Below are 17,810 nucleotides of genomic sequence, written 5' to 3'. Positions count from 1 at the left end.
AAAACATCCTGAAAGACTTTGAAATCACAACCTCCCCCCTCCAATTAAAGTACACTGCACCTATACCTTAAGCTTGCACCTACCTGGCTGCCAGCATCCCAGACCAGGACATCTTGCAGGTGGACCTCCTAAAATGCACAAAAAACAACAGATGCTTAGAGCTGCACCAGAAATTGATAACTGAGAAGAAAAACTAGTTCAGTCCACCGGTCACTGCCTACCTCACTCACTTGACCTTGATGGCTGAGATCCGGCTTTACAGCCTAAAAATCAAGACAAAGAACAATGCTGGAACACAGCCACCATTTGCACTTGCCCCACAAACACAAATGGTGACTGACCTTCCTGTGGGAACCCCCTCACCCGGTCCAGGGCGCTCTGCCACGGATTTAATCCCTCCGCATCTGAAAGAAAGCGATGACAAAAGTCAAAGGGCTGCATGAGAACTTAATAGCTCCAGCCATCTTGTGTCAATCTAGGAATACCATCTAGAGGCCAAACTACAGCCTACATCACAAATTACAAGTGCCCAGGCCTTGTCCTATTACACCCATGTGCCAGACCGTGCAGCAGGGCAGAGCAGCTCCAGGCCAAATTCACGCAGACACCTGTGACACAGGAAAGGACAAAGGAGGGGATGGGATGAAGAGAGAAAACCCTCGGCGAGAAGAACGATCGCAAGGACCAAGAGAACAAGGAATGAGATGACTTAGGCAAGACCGACAGTGAGCCGACGAGGCTCGAAGAACCCTGGCAGAAGAAGGACTTATTCTGAGAACCGCAAAGACGGATGCCCGAGAATCATACGGTCAGAACCCTCTACCACTCTTCACATTCTGACAAGTCCTAATCCACTCTAATGGATCGTTGCAGCATACAGCTGTGAATACAGCTCAGAACAAGACCATAAAAGACATCCGACTCGACGCTTCTAAAGAGAGATGCGATTCTGATGCGCCTCCAAGCTCTCGAGTCAAAGGATTGATGGTATCGGCACCGGGTGGAGGAGCACCAAGAGCGGAGATGCTAAGAATAACACCCAGCGTTTCCAATAAGATTCTCAAAGGGCTAAGGCAAAAGACCTGCAACAGAAGATGCCCAAAAGACACAGAACATACAATAGAAAAGTGACACACACCGGGACTGCTCTGCTCACCTCGGCATTGTGATCAAAGGTGAGACTTGCCCTTTATGTGGCCTAAGGGGCCCCTTCCTGGACATCCCCACCTCCAAAGCTGACTCAAAAATCCCTCCCGGCAAGCCCTGACCCAACACCTTGCTTTCATTCCCTCAGTGGATTGTAGCCCTCAACTTATCTCTCAGACATCTGGAGATGGGAATCCTCCTCAGGCACAACAGAAGGCTGGCTCACCCTCTGGGAAGCTCCTGTCATCACCAGGCTGTCGTCTCCTAGTCAGCCACAATAAAGAAAACCAAACACCACTACAGGAACTTAGTGGCACGTCAGCCAAAGCCCCGACAATTCCACTACTCACCGTCTCCTAAGAAGGCCGGGGTCCTCGGACCACACGCTTCAGCCACGCTCCGAGGCCGACACCATCATCACAGGGTATGCCCGGGTTAAGAGGAGACAAGGCGTTGTGGCATTGCTGAAACTTGAGTGGACCCTCCCTCCTCCTCCCTCCCTCCCCGACTCACCGCAACTTCTCGGCCATGGATGTACCAGAAGGTACCTCCGAACAGAAAATGTAAAGGCTTCATTGCAGAGTCCCATAATACTTCCAGAGCGCTCACGACAGCGGCAAAGCGGGTCCGTCGGCTGGTCGGCGAGGAGGTTCGGCATTAAAAAAGTGGACCCCCTAAAACACACAAATGACAATGGATGCTTAGAACTGCACCAGAAATTGATAACTGAGCAATTACAACTCATTCTGTCACTGCTTACCTCACTCCATCAACCTTGACTGCTGCTATCCAGCTTTAGCTCCTGAAAGCAAAGACAAAGAATAGTGCTGTAACACAGCCACCATTAACACTTGCCCCACAAACACAAACAGCAACTGACCTTCTTGCGGGAACCCCCTCACCCAGTCTGGGGCACCCTGCCACAGATTTCATCCGTCTGCATCTGAAAGAAAGCGATGACAAAAGTCAGAGTCCTGCATGATAACTTAACAGCGCCAGGCATCCTGTGTTAATCTAGGAATACCATCTAGAGGCCAAACTACACCCTACATTACAAATTTCAAGGCCTTGGGACTTTCCCTACTACACCCATACACCAGACTACATGGCAGGGCAGAGCAGCTCCAGGCCAAACCCATGCAGGCACCTGTGACACAGGAAATGACAAACAAGGAGATGCGATGAAGAGAGAAAACTCTGGCAAGAGGAATGACGGCAAGGACCGAGAGAATGAGGAGCGAGATGGTCTCAGCGAGACCGACGAGGCTCGAAGAAGATGCTAACGGAAGGGCTTATTCTGAGAACCGCAAAGATGGATGCCTGAGAATCGTACAGTCAGAATCCTCTACTGCTCCTTACATTCTGACAAGTCCTAATCCTCTGTAATGGATCACTGCGGTGCACAGCTGTGAATACAGCTCAGAACAAGACCTCTGGCTCAATGCTTCTAAAGGGAGATGCGATTCCGATGCACATCCGAGCTCATCGGTCAAAGGTCTCACGGTATCAGCACCCAGCCAAGGATGCTAAGGATGATGCCCGGCATTTCTGATAAGCTGGCCCCTCGAAGGGCTAAGGAAAAAGACCTAAGACACAAGATGCCCAAAAGACACAGAACATACAATAGACAGGTGACACAACACACACCGGGACTGCTCTGCCCGCCTCGGCATTGTGATCAAAAGTGAGACTTGGCCTTTATGTGGGCTACGGGGCCCCTTCTTGGACATTCCTGCCTTCAAAGCTGACTCAAAAATCCCTCCCGGCGAGGCCCGACCCAGCACCCTGCTTTCATCCCCTCTGTGGGTCATAACCCTCAACTTATCTCTCGGACATCCGGGATGTGAATCCACCTCGGGTGCAAAATAAGGCTGCCTCGCTGTCCGGGAAGTTCCTGCCATCTCCTAGTCGGCTACAACAAAGAAAACCAAACATCAGTACATGAACTTAGTGGCACGTCAGCCAAAGCCTGACAATTCCGCTACTCACCATCTCCTAAGAAGGCCGGGGTCCTCTGGCAGCACGCTTCAGCCACGCTCCAAGGCTGATGCCATCGTTGTGGGATATGCCTGGGTTAAGAAGGGACAAGGTGCTGTGGAATTAGTTGAACTTGAGGGGACCCTCGCTCCTCCTGCATCCCTCCCTGACTCGCCGCAACTCCTCTGCCGTTGCCAAAGGTCACCCGCAAGGCACCTTGGAACAGAAAATGTAAAGGCTTCATTGCAGAGTCCCATGACACTTTGGGAGGGCTCACAAGGGTGGCGAGCCGGCTCTGTCAGCCGGTCGGTGAGGGGATTTGGCATAATACAAGTGGACTGCCTAAAACACACAAATGACCGTGGCTGCTTAAAGTCTAGAGTACCGGCACTCAGCACCTGAGCAATAACAACTTCTACCTTCCACCGGTCACCGCTTACCTCACTCACTTGACCTTGACTGCTGCTATCCGGCTTTATCTCCTAAAAATAAAGACCAAGAATGGTGCTATAACATAGCCATCATTTACACTTGCCCAGCACAGACAGTGACTGACCTTCCTGCGGGAATCCCCTCACCCGGTATGGGGCTCTCTGCCACCGATTTAATCCATCTGCATCTGTAAGAAAGTGATGACAAAAGTCAAAGGGCTGCATGAGAATTTCACGGCTCCAGCCGTCTCATGTGAATCTAGGAGTATCATCTAGAGCCCAGCTACACCCTACATTACAAATTTCAAGTCCCCAGGCCTTGTTCTATTACACCTACGTGCCGGACTATGCGGCAGGGCAGAGCAGCTCCAGGCCAAACCCGTGCAAGCACCCGTGACACAGGAGATGACAAATGAGGAGACATGACAAGGAGAGAAAACTCTCTGTGAAAAGAAAAACCGCAAGCACATCGAAGGGCTAAGGCAGAAGAGACAAGACGCCCAAAAAACATAACAATAGACAGGTGACACGACACGCACCGGGATTGCTCTGCCCTGCGCACCTCTGCATTGTGATCAAAAGCGATACTTCCCTTTATGTGGGGGCTAAGGGGCCCCTTCCTGGGTATCCCCATCTCCAAAGCCGGCTCAAAAATCCCTCCCGGCGAGTCCCGACCCGACACCTGGCTTTCATACCCTCTGTGGGTCTTAGCCCTCAACTTATCTCTCAGAAGTCCGGGGCTGCGAATCCTCCTCAGGTGCAAAAGAAGGCCGCCTCGCCGTCCGGGAAGCTCCTGCCGTCATCGGGCTGTTGTCTCTTGGGTGGCTGAGATAAAAAAAAACCCCAAACTTCAAGTCCTGAACTAAGTGGCACGTGGGCCAAAACCCTACAATTCCTGTACTCACCGTCTCCTAAGATGGCAGGGGTTCTCAGGCTGCACACTTCGGCCGCGCTTTGAGGCCGACGCCGCCGTTGCAGGGTACACCTGAGTTAAGAGGAGACGAGGTGCTGTGGCATTGTGGAAACTTGAGTGGACCCTCGCTCCTCCCTCCCTCCCTGACTCACCACAGCTCCTCAGCCATTGCCAAAGGCAACACGGAGAGCACCTTCAAATGGAAAAGGCAATGGCTTCATCTCGGAGTCCCGTGATACCTGGGGAGGGCTCACGAGGGCAGCGAGCCAGGTCTGTCAGCCGGTCGGTGAGGGGGTTCAGCACAATACAAGTGGACCGCCTAAAACACACAAATGACAGTGGATGTAAAGAGCTGCACCAGAACTTGGCACCCAAGCAATAACAACTGGTTCTTTCCACCAGTGACTTCTTACCTCACTCACTTGACCTTGACTGCTGCTATCCAGCTTTACCTCCTAAGAACAAAGACAAGGAACAATGCTGTAACACAGCCACCATTTACACTCACCCTGCAAACACAAACAGTGACTCACCTTCCTGCAGGAACCCCCTCACCCGGTATGGGGTCCTCCGCCACGGATTTAATCTGTCTGCATCTGAAAGAAAGCAATGATGAAGTGCTGCATGAGAACTTAACAGCTCCGGCCATCCTGTGTCAATCCAGGAATATCATCTAGAGGCCAAACTACACCCTACATTACAAATTTCAAGTCCCCAAGCCTTGTCCTCTTACACCTATATGCCAGAGTATGCAGCAGGGCAGAGCAGCTCCAGGCCAGACCCATGCAGGCACCCGTGACACAGGTGATGACAAATGAGGGGATGCAACGAGGACAGAATTCTCAGCAAAAAGCATGACCGCAAGCACATTGAAGGGCTAAGGCAGAAGACCGGCAACACAAGATCCCCAAAAGACACAGAACATGCAATAGACAACGCAACATGCACTCGGACCGCTCTGCCCTGTGCACCTCAGCATTGTGATCAAATGTGAGACTTTCCCTTCATGTGGGCTAAGGGGCCACTTCTTGTGTATTCCCATCTCCAAAGCTGACACAAAAATCCCTCCCAACAAGCCCCGACTCGATGCCCCGCTTTCATCCCCTCGACTTATCTCTCAGACGTCCTGGGATGTGAATCCACCTGGGATTTGCAAAAAAAGGCCGCCTCACCATCCTGGAAGCTCCTGCCATTGCCAGGCTGTTGTCCCTTAGATGGAAAATGTAATGACTTCATTGCAGAGTCCTGTAACACTTCCAGAGGGCTCACGAGGACAGCAAACCAGGTCCATCGGCCAGTCGGTGAGGGGTTTTGGTGTAATACAAGGGGACCACCTAAAACACACAAATGACAATGTCGATGCTTCGAGCTGCACCAGAACTTGGCACCCGAGGAATAACAACTCTTTCTTTCCACCGGTCACCACTTACCTTGCTCACTTCACCTTGACTGCTGCTATCCAGCTTTACCTCCTAAAAATAAAGACAAAGAACAATGCTGTAACATAGCCACCATTTATACTTGCTCTACATAGACAAAGGTGACTAACCTTCCTGCAGGAACCCCCTCACCTGGTACAGGATGCCCTGCCATGGATTTAACCCTTCTGCATCTGAAAGAAAGCGATGACAAAAATCAAAGGGCTGCATGAGACTTACCAGCTCTGGCCATCCTGTGTCAATCTAGGAATACCATCTAGAGACCAAACTACACCCTACATGACAAATTTCAAGTCCCAGGGCCCTGTCCTATTAAACCTATAGGCCAGGCTATGCAGCAGGGCAGAGCACCTCCAGGCCAAAACCAAGCAGGCACCTGTGACAAACGAGGGGACATGACAAGGAGAGAAAACTCTCAGTGAAGAACGACCACAAGCACATCGATGGGCTAAGGCAGAAGACATGAGATGCCCAAAGGACAGAGAATGCACAATAGACAAGGGACATGACATACACCAGGACTCCTCTGCTCTGCACTCATCAGCCTTGTCATCAAAACTGAGACTTGCCCTTTATGGGGCCTAAGGGCCCCCTTCCTAGACATCCCCATCTCCAAAGCTGACTCAAAAATCCTTCCCAGCAAGTCCCAACCCAGCACACGACTTTCATCCCCTCTCTGGGTGACAGCTCTGGACTTATCACTCGGACATCTGGGGATGCGAATCCGCCTCGGGTACGGAAGAAGGCCGCCTCGCCGTCCTGGAAGCTCCTGCCGTCACTGGGCTGTTGTCTCTTAGCTGGCTACAATAAAGAAAACCAAACAAACACGGGTGCATGAACTTAGTGGCACCACAGCCAAATCCCAACAATTCCGCCACTCACCGTCTCCTAGGAAGGCCGGGGTCCTCAGGCCGCGCGCTTTGGCCACGCTCTGAGGCCGATGCCATCGGCGCAAGGTATGCCTGGGTTAAGAGGAGACAAGGTGGTGCAGCATTGCTGAGACTTGAGCGGACCCTCACTCCTCCCTCACTCCCCAACTCACCATAACACCTCTGCCGTTGCCCAAGGCTACCCGGATGGTACCTCCGAATGGAAAAGGTAAAGGCTTTGTCACAGAGTCCTGTAACACTTCCAGAGGGCTCATGAAGGCAGTGAGCCCGGTCCGGTCGGTCGGCGAGGGGTTTCGGCGTAATACAAGCGGATCACCTAAAACACACAAATGACAATAGATGCTTAGAGCTGTACCAGAACTTGGCACCCAAGGAATAACAAGTGTTTCTTTCCACCGGTCAGCGCTTACCCTGCTCACTTGACCTTGACTGCTGCTATCCAGCTTTACCTCCTAAAAACAAAGAAGAATGCTGTAACACAGCCACCATTAACACTTGCCCTGCAGACACAAACGGCGACTGACCTTCCTATGGGAACCCCCTCACCCAGTCTGGGGCCCTCTGCCATAGATTTAATCCATCTGCATCTGAAAGAAAGCGATGACAAAAGTCAAAGGGCTGCATGAGAACTTAACAGCTCCGGCCATCCTGTGTCAATCCAGGAATACCATCTAGAGACCAAACTACACCCTACATTACAAATTTTAACTCCCTGGGCCCTGTCCTATTACACCTCTTTGCCAGGCTGTGCAGCAGGGCAGAGCGGCTCCGGGCCAAACCCAAGCAGGCACCCGTGACACAGGAGATGACAAACGAGGGGACACAACAAGGAGAGAAAACTCTGGGCTAGATGATGACAAAGACCAAGACAATGAGGAATGAGATGACCTAGACAAGACCGGTGGTGAGCCGACGAGGCTCCAAGAACCCTGGCAGAAGAGGATGCTAACAGAAAGACTTAATCCAAGAACTGCAAAGACAGAGGCCCGAGAATTGTACGGGCAGAATCCTCTAGCTGTCTTTGCATTCTTACAAGTCCTCATCCCCTGTAATGGATCATTGTGGTGCACAGCTGTCGATGTAGCTCAGAACAAGACCTGAAAAGACACCCGACTCGATATTGCTAAAGAGACGCAATTCTGATGAAGTTCCAAGCTCAAGAGTCAAAGGATCAATGGTATCAGCACCACACTGAGGAACACCAAGAGCAGAGATGCTAAGAATAATGCCCAGCATTTGTGATAAGCATCTCAAAGGGCTAAGGCAAAACACCTGTGACAAGATGCTCAAAAGACAGAGACACAAGGGACAAGTGACGTGCACCAGGACTGCTCTGCCCTGCAGACCTCAGCATTGTGGTCAAACATGAGATTTTCCCTTTGTGCTGGCCTAAGGGGCCCCTTCTTGAACATCCCCACCTCCAAACCTGACTCAAAAATCCCTCCCGGCGAGTCCCAACTCAACACCCCGCTGTCACCCCCTCTGTGGGTCACAAGCCTCGACTTAGCTCTCGGAGGTCCGGGGATGTCAATCTGCCTCGGGTGCAGAAGAAGGCCGCCTTGCCGTCCTGGAAGCTCCTGCCGTCACTGGGCTGTTCTCTCTCACTTGGCTACAATGAGGAAAACAAAACAAACATCAGTGCATGAACTTAGTGGCACCTCGGCCAAAACCCAAAAATTCCACTACTCACCTTCTAATAGGGCCAGGGTCCTCCGGCTGCACGCTTTGGCCGTGCTCCAAGGCAGACACTGTTGTTGCAGGGTATACCTGGATTAGGAGGAGACAAGGTGACATGGCATTGCTGAGACTTGAGCGGACCCTCGCTCCTCCCCCCTCCCTGACTCACCACAACTCCCCAGCTGTTGACAAAGGCTGCTCAGAAAGACCCTTTGAATGGAAAAGGTGAAGGCTTGGTCAAAGCGACCCGTAATGCTTTCAGAGGCCTCACAAGGGTAGACAGCCAGCTCTGTCAGTGAGGAGGTCTGGTGTAATACAAGTGGACCACCTAAAACACACAAATGACAATGGATGCTTGGAGCTCTATCAGAACTTGACACCCACAGAATAAGAACTTGTTCTTTCCACCGGTCACCGCTTACCTCGCTTGCTTCACTTTGACTGCTGCTATCTGGCTTTACCTCCTAAAAAGAAACATAAAACCCAGTGCTGTAACATAGCCACCATTAACATGTGCCCTGCAAACACAAACAGCGACTCACCTTCCTGCAGGAACATCCTCACCCGGTGTGGGGCACCCTGCCACGGATTTATGCCATCTGCACCTGAAAGAAAGTGATGACAAAAGTCAAAGGGCTGCATGAGAACTTAACAGCTCCAGCCATCCTGTGTCAATCTAGGAAGACCATCTTGAGGTCCAACTACACCCTACATTAGAGATCTCAAAACCCAGGACCCGGTCCTATTATGGCTATAGGCCAGGCCATGCAGCGGGGCAGAGCAGCTCTGCACCAAACCCATGCAGGCACCAGCAGATGGCAAACAAGGGGGCACGACAAGGAGAGAAAAGTCTCGGTGAGAAGAATGACCACAAGCACACTGAAGGGCTGAGGCAGAACACACAAGATGCGAATAGAGACAGAACGCACAACAGACAAGTGACACGACATGCACCGGGACTGCTCTGCCCTGCACACATCAGCATTGTGACCAAAAGTGAGGCTTTGCCTTCATGGGGCCTAAGGGGCCCCTTCTTAGACATCCCCATCTCCAAAGCTGACTCCATATTCCCTCCTGGCGAGCCCCAAACCGACACCCCGCTTGCATCCCCTCCACTTATCTCCCTTGGACATCCGGGGATGTCGTCGTCGTCCTGGAAGCTCCTGCTGTCGCTGGGCTGTTCTCTCTTAGTCAGCTACAATAAAGAAAACCAAACATCAGAGCACGAACTGAGCGGCACCTGGGTCAGAACCCCACAATTCCTGTACTCACCGTCTCCTAAGAGGGCCGGGCTCCTGGGGCCGCACGCTTCGGCCGCGCTCCGAGGCTGACGCTGCTGTCACAGGGTACACCTGGGTTAAAGAGGAGACGAGGGGGTGCGGCATTGCTGAAACTTGAGCTGACCCTCGCTCCTCCTCCCTCCCTCCCTCCCCGACTCGCTGCAATTCCTCTGCCGTAGCCAAAGGCTGCCCTGACAGCACCTTCAAATGGAAAAGGGAAAGGCTTCATCGCAGAGTCCCGTAACACTTCTGGAGGGCTCACGAGGGCGGCGGGCCGGGTCCATCGCTTTTGTGTGTTTTAAGACGTGTAAATGCATCCTCTGTGCTTCAGGAAAAAGCCTTAGGGGGGGTCAGAATAGACACCTTTTCCTACCGTACAGCCCTCAAAACCCCTCCTGGTGCTTCCTAAACCGGTTACCCTGTGTTGGAATGAAAGCTCCTCTGGACTCATGCCCAGAGGGAAGCCAAAGCACAGGGGTTGAATTAAAACCTTTGCACAAGCTGAGATACATGAAGCCACACCAAAGTGAAATGGCAATATAAATTTTTTAGCTTTTAGGAGAAATATATGCTAAGTGTCTTAAACATTAAAAAGCTATAGCAGACACCTTAAACACAGTTCTTGCTGCAGCAGCGTTACCTTTTCACAAAATTCTTTACTTTAGACAAAACACAGATGGAATTATACTGCTCACATTTTTTAGATGGAGTGTTCACATAAACAATAAGAACCGATAGAAACTGCATACCTATATCTGTGCAATACCTATATAACACTTGTGTAAGGCTTATGAATGTTAGAATTAGACCAGGATAGGTTAAGAACAGAAAGACTAGAATTGTGTATTAATCTTATTCATCAGTTAGCAAATATAATCCACACTTCTACAAGAAAAAATAGAGTCTAAAAAATACTGTATAGAGTCTAAGAAATAGAGTATAGTATATATAGAGCATATAGAAGAAGCAGCTAGCTGTGCCTGCTGTTGCTGCTTGGCTTTATCATGTAACCCCCTTTGAACTCAGCCTTCAAGAAAGGTGTAAGACTATGAAATAAAGAACTTCACAGAACAGCAGCCTCCTCTGCTCTTTTACCCTGCTCCAAGAAAGTAGAGTACCCTGTCGAAGGCTCAACAACCCTGCTCATGCTTCCTCTCCCAGTCACAATCCATGACTTACCTATCAGAAGCCTCAATTTCAGATGCCATTGTTGATGTGGGGCAGAGCCCTTTTGTGACACAATGAAGGGGCTGAAAAAATTTGAAGTTTCATACTCGAGGCAACCCAGAAGTTACAGTGCTCCTAAAACAAAACAAGAACAAAAAAAGAAATTATAAAAGCACCTTACTACCCCTGAGCACACAACCCAAAATTGACAGCTTAAATACTCCCTGTGTTCAATGCTGTCTTCTTCCCAGTGTCTTTAATGCCTCTGTTGCTTTAGAGGCTAAAAGCACCCACTTGAAGAAGAAGAAAAAAAAAAAAAAAAAAAAAAAAAAAGCTGAAATAGGCTAACAGAGTCCCTTCATTGAAACGAAAGGAGAGCCCTCACCCCCATCAATCCCACAGGGGGAATAAATCCCCTTGCAAAAGGCTGGGGTTAATATACCCCTGGCCAGGCCCGCCTCTCCTTCCCACGATTCCCAGGAAAAGGGAGGGGGCAAATACCACGAGGTATAAAAGCCCTCACAGGAGCTGTACCTGCTTGCATCCTCTGGCTTAAGTGTAAGGTGAGTAAAGTGCTAGATAGAGGAAAAACTTCTTCAGGGAAATGATAATGCCTTCTTTTTTTCTGCAACTGCATCAAGTGAAAGGGCAGAGACTGGGTAAGAAATAAAACTTTATGCTTTGGCAGCACAGATCGATATAGCTGGTATAGCTAGTTGTTAATTTGCATAATTGTTCCTTAGTGATTACTAACTAGTATTCCACGTGTAACTAATTATATGAATGGCTTTACTCACCTCAAACTTAAGTCAGGTGAGCTAACCAGCTGCAGCTCATTTGAGCTTTTACCCCTTGTGTTATTTGCCTCCTTCCTCTTCCAGAGCATCTTAGGGAGGACAGGTGGGCCTAGCCAGGGGTATATTAACGCCAGCATTTGGCGAAGGCCTTCATTCTTTTTCTGGGACTAACTAGTGAAAGAGCCCTTCTCTTATTTCAATCAAGGGAATCTTTCAGTTTATCTTAGCTTCTTTTCAGCAGGTGCTTTTGGCATCTAAATCACCAGAGGCAGTGAAGAAGATAGCATTGAACACAGTGGGTATTTAAGTTAATGATTTGGGGTTATGTGTCAGGGATGGTAAAGTGCTTTTCTAATTTTTTTGTTTTCTTTTGTTTTGTTTTTTAAGAAGCATTGCAAATCCCTGAAATTCCAGGCTGTGTCAAGTATGGTACTTTGGATTTTTTCAGCAAATTCAGCGTGTTGCAAAAGGGATCTGCCCTGTGTCAGAGATGATGTCTGAGATTGAGGCTTTCCAATGGGTAAGGGGAGGATTGTGACTGGGAGAGGGAGGATGAGTGGGGTACCAGGTTAGGAGTTACGGTGGAGGGGTTTTGAAGGTAGCACAGTGGGAAATGGTGTCTGTTTGGGGGCGCCTAAGGCTTTTCCACAGGCACAGAAGATGCATTTACGTGTCTTACGGCACGTAAAGAAAGGCCACGTAGCTCTGTCTCTCACTAACCTGGGTGCCCATTGTAATAATGGCCGCAGCCTTAGACTCAGGATGACGCCTTAGGCTCCAGGACCCCGGCACACTTGTGACAGGGCGAGTAGCCAACTTGGTGTTTGGCCCATGTGCCATTAAACTCGTGCATTGATTTTGGTTTTCTTTATCGTAGCAGACCAAGAAGCTAACCGGTGATCGCGGGGCCTTCTGAGATGGCCGAGGCGGACTCATTTCATGTCCGACGTGGATTCATGTCATCGGTTATCTGAAAGATAAGTGTCAGGGGCCATGAGCCCCAGATGGGATGATAGCAGGGTAGCGGGTTGGAAATTCCTGGGAGAGGTTTAAAAATTAGCAGAGGGGAAAGGGATGTCCTCTGAGGGGCCTCTTAGGACAGCTAAAGGGAGCGGCTCTACTTTTGATTGCAGCCGTTGGGTGTGCAGGGCACAGCAGTTCTAGTGTGTCGCGTGTTGTCTAGCGTGTTTCTGGGATCCCGTAGCTCAAATATCTCTGCCTTTTCCCTTGAGGGCCTTATCCCAAGTGTCAGCTGTCATCTCTAGGTTCTCGAATGTTTGCGCTTCTCGGCACGACGCCGATATCGTTCGTTCTTTTACCGGCGGGCTCGGCCACATCTAGGAATTGCATCTCAGAAAAGACCTTGTTCCCAGCTGTGTTGCTGTCTGTCCTTTCCGGCTGTGAGTTATAGCATTCTGGGGCTTATAAGATCCTAAGGATATGGGGAGCATTCTGAGCACAGCATTGTCTCTCAGCCGTCTTGATCATCGTGACCGACAGCTCTTCTAACGGGTCACTCTGTTACAGTCTTTTCTTCCGCTCCTTAGAGCCTCTTCCGTCCACCGTTGCCGTGCCATAGGTCATCTTTTTTGGCGTCGTCTCGGTCCTCGCTGTCATTCTTCTTCCTGAGAGCTATTTTTTATCATTCTCTTGTCATGCTGCTTGTAGCATAATGTCTTGTTTGAGTTGGTGTTTAGCTTGGAACTGCTCTGCCCTGTGGAATAGAGTGAGGAGTAGGTGGAATAGAAAGAAGATTTTACAGGTAACCTTGAGCTTTGCCTAGCCACCCGAGCTGCACCTCAGACAGAGCAACCATGGCTGGTCTATTCAGGGGTGGGCTGAGACAGCAGCAGCACCTTGCAGTCCTCTAGGCATTTGTCTTAATGCAGGCTCTTCTCGGATCTGAGGAGGTTTGCTTTGAGAAATGAGAACTTGGGAAAGGTTAAGCTTTCCCTGTGTGTCTGAGTGACTTTGACAAATAATCTTTTTGCAGAGACGGATAGGATGTAAACCCGATATGAACGGAGGAGGCTGGAGGACCATGGCACCCAACCCCTGAGCGGCGGCCTGACTTTCAGCTCTGTGTTTACCTCATTGTTTGGCTTTTCCTTTAATTTTGAAGATGCAAAGCACTCAACACGGCTGGGTATCGGCGCCGGGGAGATGGTGAGCCAGGTGAATACCGGCAGCCGAGATGAGTATTGATTCCAGCACACAACTGGATGCTACCAGAGTTGTTGTATTAGCGATGAAACTATAAGCATCCTTTGTTTTCTGGGTGTTTTACAGGTGGTCTGCAGAATTCAAACTGCTACTCCAGTATGACAGAGACCCCTGCAGAAAGAGGTCGTGGTCCAGCGGTTTCAGACAGAAATTAAACTGCCAGTGTGATGCTTTTGGACACTATGTCAGTACAGGACTTTGCATTTTGATTTGCCCCTTCTCCTCCAGGATAGTCAGCCATTGTTCAGCTTTTCAGGGGAGGTGAGAATGGTGGCTGTGTTACAGCATTGTTCTGTGTCTTTATTTCTAATAGGTAAAGCCGGATAGCAGCAGTCAAGGTCGATGGAGCCAAGTGAGCGGCGACCCATGGACAGAAGGAGTTGTTATTGCTTGGGGGCCAAGTTCTGGTACAGCTCTAAGCATCTGTTATTGTTTGTGCATTTTAGGTGGTGCACTTCTATTATGCCGCAGCCCCTCGCTGACCGGCTCACGGACCCGGCTCGCCGCCCTCGTGTGCCTTCCAGAAGTATTACAGGAGTCTGCAGTGAAGCCTTTACATTTCCTGTTCAAAGGTGCCATCCGGGCAGCATTCGGCAACAGGAGAGGTGTTGGGGCAAGTCAGGGAAGGAGCGAGGGTCTGCTCAAGTTTCAGCAATGCCACACCCCCTTGTCTCCTCGCAACCCAGGTATACCCTGTGACGATGGCATTGGTCCAGAGCATGGCCCAAATGTGCAGCCCTAGGACCCCGGCCTTCTTAGGAGACTGTGAGCAGAGGAATTGTCGGGTTCTGGCCGAGGTGCCACTAAGTTCCTGCACTGATGCTTCTTTAGTTATCCTTATTGTAGCTGACTAAGAGACAGCCACCCAGCGAGGGCAGGAGAGTCCAGGACTACAAGGCGGCCTTCTTTTGCACCCAAGGCGGATTACATTCCCCGGACGTCTGAGAGATAAGTCGAGGGGGTGAAAGCGGGGTGTCAGGTCAGGGCTCGCCAGGACAGAATATTGAGTCAGCTTCGGAGATGGGGATAACCAAGAGGGGACCCCTTAGGCCCTGTAAAGGGAAAGTCTCACTTTTGATCACAAGGCCGAGGTGCGTGGGGCAGAGCAGTCCCGGTGCATGTTGTGTCACTTGTCTGTTGTACGTTCTGTGTCTTTTGGGCATCTCGTGTCTTTAGTCTTAGCCATTCGATGTGCTTGCAGTCATTCTCCTCGTCGAGAGTTTTCTCTCCTCGTCGCTTCCCCTCGTTTGTCATCTGCTGTGTCATGGGTGCCTGCATGGGTTTGGTCTGGAGCTGCTCTGCCCTGCTGCATAGCCTGGCCTATAGGTGTAAGAGGACAAGGCTTGGGGACTTGAAATTTGTCATGTAGGGTGTAGTTTGGCCTCTAGATGATATTCCTAGATGTACACGGGATGGCTGGAGCTGTTAAGTCACGATGCAGCCCTTTGAATTTTGTCATCACTTTCTTTCAGATGCAGACGGGTTAAATCCGTGGCAGAGCGCCCTACACCGGGTGAGGGGGTTCCCATGGGAAGGTCTGTCACCGTTTGTCTTTGCAGGGCAAGCGTAAATGGTGGCTGTGTTATAGCATTGTTCTTTGTTTTTATTTTTAGGAGGTAAAGCTGGATAGCAGCAGTCAAGGTCAGGTGAGCAAAGTGAGCGGCGATCAGTGGACAAAATGAGTTGTTGTTGGTCGGGTATCAATTTATGGTGCAGCTCTAAGCATCCGTTGTTGTTTGTTCTTTTTTAGGTGGTCCACTCACAAGATGTCCTGGCCCAGGTTCCTGGTGGCCTGGTGGGTGCAAGCTTATGGTATAGGTGTGATGTGCTTCAATTGGAACAGGAAGGTGGTGGTTTCCCACTATGTCAGCATGCTTTTTTTTTTTCTTTCTTTCTTTGCAGGTGCTGCCACTGCCTTGGACATGCCAATAAATAGAGGCGAACGGGTGAGTCGGCATTTGGGTTAGGGCGAGCGGTATGTGGCGCCATGCTAAGCGTGTGCCTTTTCACTTTGCAGGTGTCAGCCGGGCCACCTCTGGCGTCGGATGAAGATTTGAGGTGAGCCGGGGAGGCGGTGCAGAGGAACCCTGGGACTTACTCTTCTCGAGGGCAATAGTCACGTTTTCTGTTCTGTCGTCTTAGGTGCCGTAAGCAGCTGTGGAGCCCAAGTTTGAAACAGCAGGTAAGTGATGAGTCTCAGCAGTTATGAGGGAGAGGGGCGTTGAGGAAGGGGACACTTCTGAGGTGTTGCATCGCAGTCTGAATTTTCTGAATTTTTGCAGCCACTGAAATAGACCGTGGCAAACGTAGTGACATCCATGGTGCCCACGTGTTCTTTTCCACTGAGGATGGGTTTTGTCCGCTCATCTGCCGAAAGCTAAGTGTTGGGACCGGTGGTCAGGAGAAGGGAAAAACGTTTGGAGTCACAGGAGACAATTTGAAGTTAGCTCAGAGGAGAGGGCTGTAGCGGGACATGCCCCTGGGAAGTAAAGGGAGAGGGTTTTTCCTCAGCGTCACCTGACCCTTTGCCGGGCAGGGCAGTTCCGACCCGTCTCCATGTTCTCGCGAGCTTCGCATCATCTGCCTTCTTTGAGTCTCGACGTCGTCGCTGATCCTTTCACCCAAGGAGCCCACCTTCGGGGCCAGAGCGATCGCTCCGGTTCCCTGGTAGTTGTCACCTCCGTCTCTAGCCTACTGAGCTTCTCAAGCGTCCTCTTAGCAGCTTTGGCACTAACTTCTCATAAGGAGTTACGTTTCACTGTCGCATGCTATTGCTGTAGAGCCTTCTTTTCTTGGCATCATCGGTCTCCAGCTCATCTTGCACTAATAATCTTGGTTCCATCAGGTGAAACTGCTGGGCAGTTTCAACTTGTGTCTATGTTGTTGCTTCCGTTGTCTTCTGTGTCACAGGGCTTTGTTATGTCCCGGTGCTTTAGCGGCAGTGTTCCGGGCCATAGCGGCCGTACTCTACTCGCACGCTTATTCCGGCATCTTTACCTTTTTGCTTCTTGAGACAGGAAGAAGTACCCAAGATGTTCTCATCCATCTTCCTTCTCAGTTTTGGTAGTGCCTTCTTTTCACGCACCGTTCCCTTGGACTTCTAGCTGGAGCGTACCACAGTCTCCCCGTGTGACTGCAGTTAGTTCCGTCGCCTCAAAGTGTATCGTGCTTGAGAATTAATCTTCCAGAGACTCATCTCAAGCCCTCTCGTCATCTTTGCTTAGATTTGGTGCACAGCCCGTCTGTGTGCTACTTGCGGTCAGAGCCACCCTGTCCCGGCACGAGGAATCATGGTTAGATAGAACAGTCATAAAACTTGACAGTTCATCTCTTGTCTATGGGCTTTTGGGTAGAAAATTTATGGGCCTGGCGTGGGGATAACTCCTGGATGTCGGCCTCTCGTCGACCGCCTCACGTTGTCTCGCAGGTTCCTGAGGCAGCTTCGGATCTCCACCGTCACTGATACTACCGATTTTTCCCGGAATCTACCCTTCGACGTCAAGGAGCGGCAGCCGGAAGGTGCGTTGAAGCGTCTTCTTCAGGAGAGTGTTTTGACGAAGGGCTGCAGTCAGGGTCTATGCTGAAAAGCGTGTGACTGTGTGTGAGCGTGTGACTGTCTGTAGCTGTCTGTGAGTGTGTGTTCGTCTGTCTGTTTGTGTCTGCCTGTGAGAATGTGGGCGAGGAATGGTTCTGACCTTGTGTGGATGATTTTTGCGTTTCAGGTTTTTTTCAAACCTAACTCTTCACCTCCAGGCGCCCTGGATTGGGGTGCCGCCTCCTAAAGTTGCAAACAGCGTGGGCTTTCTCCCAGACTGAAGCTGCCAGCAGCTGAGCCTCTGGCTGCCCTTGGAGTGCCAAAGGCCACCTTGA

At 50.5% G+C, this 17,810-nt stretch overlaps 4 long non-coding RNA genes across 5 annotated transcripts; 1 reads left to right on the top strand and 3 right to left on the bottom strand.

Annotated features, from left to right (window-relative positions):
• Window positions 1–1,664: 1,664 nt before the first annotated feature.
• Window positions 1,665–9,588, bottom strand: LOC125320660. 2 transcript variants are annotated; one of them, XR_007201237.1, is made up of 8 exons: window positions 9,016–9,588; window positions 5,912–5,939; window positions 4,881–4,894; window positions 3,136–3,215; window positions 2,968–3,058; window positions 2,027–2,089; window positions 1,907–1,948; window positions 1,665–1,820 (listed from the first exon to the last, which is right to left on the bottom strand). It is a non-coding gene; the product is annotated as an uncharacterized LOC125320660 (long non-coding RNA). The 2 variants fall into 2 exon arrangements; XR_007201236.1 differs by having other exon boundaries at window positions 2,027–3,058; window positions 9,016–9,587.
• On the bottom strand, window positions 7,828–8,758 carry LOC125320661. The gene is made up of 3 exons (XR_007201238.1): window positions 8,643–8,758; window positions 8,487–8,563; window positions 7,828–8,405 (listed from the first exon to the last, which is right to left on the bottom strand). It is a non-coding gene; the product is annotated as an uncharacterized LOC125320661 (long non-coding RNA).
• Window positions 9,589–9,642: 54 nt separating the features above from the next.
• Window positions 9,643–10,978, bottom strand: LOC125320662. Its single transcript, XR_007201239.1, has 3 exons — window positions 10,933–10,978; window positions 9,746–9,825; window positions 9,643–9,668 (listed from the first exon to the last, which is right to left on the bottom strand). It is a non-coding gene; the product is annotated as an uncharacterized LOC125320662 (long non-coding RNA).
• Window positions 10,979–11,425: 447 nt separating this feature from the next.
• Window positions 11,426–12,676, top strand: LOC125320628. Its single transcript, XR_007201228.1, has 3 exons — window positions 11,426–11,483; window positions 12,166–12,237; window positions 12,595–12,676. It is a non-coding gene; the product is annotated as an uncharacterized LOC125320628 (long non-coding RNA).
• The last annotated feature ends 5,134 nt before the right edge of the window (window positions 12,677–17,810 follow it).

The sequence above is a fragment of the Corvus hawaiiensis genome (assembly GCF_020740725.1).
Source record: "Corvus hawaiiensis isolate bCorHaw1 chromosome 31 unlocalized genomic scaffold, bCorHaw1.pri.cur SUPER_31b, whole genome shotgun sequence".
NCBI lineage: Eukaryota > Metazoa > Chordata > Aves > Passeriformes > Corvidae > Corvus > Corvus hawaiiensis.
The sequence above is the reverse complement of the archived record's forward strand: the minus strand, read 5'-3'. Positions and strand labels throughout refer to the sequence as shown.